Source organism: Penaeus monodon, chromosome 33 (genome assembly GCF_015228065.2).
Source record: "Penaeus monodon isolate SGIC_2016 chromosome 33, NSTDA_Pmon_1, whole genome shotgun sequence".
Taxonomy (NCBI): Eukaryota; Metazoa; Arthropoda; class Malacostraca; order Decapoda; family Penaeidae; genus Penaeus; species Penaeus monodon.
The window spans coordinates 26,456,747-26,458,162 of NC_051418.1; the positions used below are offsets into that span (position 1 = coordinate 26,456,747).

Genomic DNA, 1,416 nt, shown 5'->3' on the forward strand with positions numbered 1-1,416 from the left:
AATTTATGTAAGCACTAAAACTGTATTAATTAAAGAGTTAAAAATTAGCAGACTTACTAATTACTGAGTGAGATACTGTCCCTTTATAAGAAATGAACGTAATACGTACCTGGTGCTTATTTTCCTTTCTACCTGCTTCACTTCGCAAGGAGAACTGATACCAAATAGGCAGGGCAACCTAGTTATAGACAGGACTAGTTAATTGTTCTTGGGGGTGGAGCCTATTAGGACAAATAGAGGGCGTGGTTTTGTTTTGGTGGGTGGAGACTAATAGGACAAATGTAGAGGACGTGGTTTTCTTTTGGTGGGTGGAGCCTATTAGAATCGATATAGAGGGCGTGGTTCTGTTTCGGCGGGTGGAGCCTATCAAGACCAATAGATGGCGTGGTTTGATAAATAGGAAGGATGGGTTTGCGCGTTTTTTGTAGATATGATTTTTTTGAGTGTTTGGGAGGATAAATCTGTAATAAGTGGGACTAAATATTTCAAAGAGACTGAGCTATATATCTGTATTGTCATCGAAGGTCTTTGGCTATAAACAGGCCACAAAAAAAGTTACGAATGTTGAAGCAGTTTTCATGTGAACAATGAACGTGACCAAAGAATAATCTCTTAAGTTTTCATCTTTGAGTTCTCATCTGACGGAAAAGTCTGGCGATGCAAAACCCTAAATGCATTAAATTAATAAAGCAAAGGCTCAAAGAGGTTGGTTTACTTGAATGACTGCCTTTTTTATGTCTTTAATCTAAGATGAAATGACCATACCAGTAGGAGGTTACAGAACAAAGAACAGAACAAGATTCTTGACGGAAATCATTACAAGAAGAAACACCAGAACAGGAGAGAGAACGACACCACTGCGCAGACTTTCGTAATGGATAAGGAGAACTGTGTGAAACCACTGCAGATAGGTTTCTATAATCAAATACTCTTTTGGAAGGAAAAGCTTTCAGCAAAGAAGACCTTATCGCATGAATACCTCCAGAGAACCTTTTTTCCCGAACACTCCAGGATAAATGACCTCTCACTGAAGGAAGCATTTCAGGATATCAGAAGGATATCGAGTTACGTACCGCGGGACTAGGACCTTCAGGTGTGTGCAGGACAGGTAAACTGACCACTTGCAAGATGCATCACTTTATATACACACGAAACTGGTCCTGGGTATGCGTGCGGGCGAGCGCGCAGGGAGGACTCGGGATATATCAAGGTCAGAGTATATCCTTGCACTACATCACCATATGCTAACCTTGCACTTAGTGGCTTCAAAATAAAAACAATTACAAGCGCCATTGTCTGCTTGGCGTTTCTTTTTCTTTTTCCATTTCTTGTTTCTTAAGGCGTGTGTAATTTCCCAATATTCTTCTTTACTTCGTAATGAAGTTTTGCTCCTAAGGCTCGAAAAAAATATTAACG

The 1,416-nt window shown here is 40.0% G+C and overlaps 1 protein-coding gene across 2 annotated transcripts in view; it reads right to left on the reverse strand.

Annotated features, from left to right (window-relative positions):
- The window catches only part of LOC119594196, a 3,041-nt gene extending 1,910 nt beyond the window's left edge, over positions 1-1,131 (reverse strand). The window contains exon 1 of one of the 2 annotated variants that reach the window (XM_037943265.1): positions 1,074-1,131. The gene's annotated coding sequence lies outside the window, so the exon portion shown is untranslated. Of the gene's footprint in view, positions 1-109; positions 1,050-1,073 lie in introns of those variants that run through there. The other variant, XM_037943266.1, reaches the window with a different exon arrangement.
- Positions 1,132-1,416: the final 285 nt, after the last annotated feature.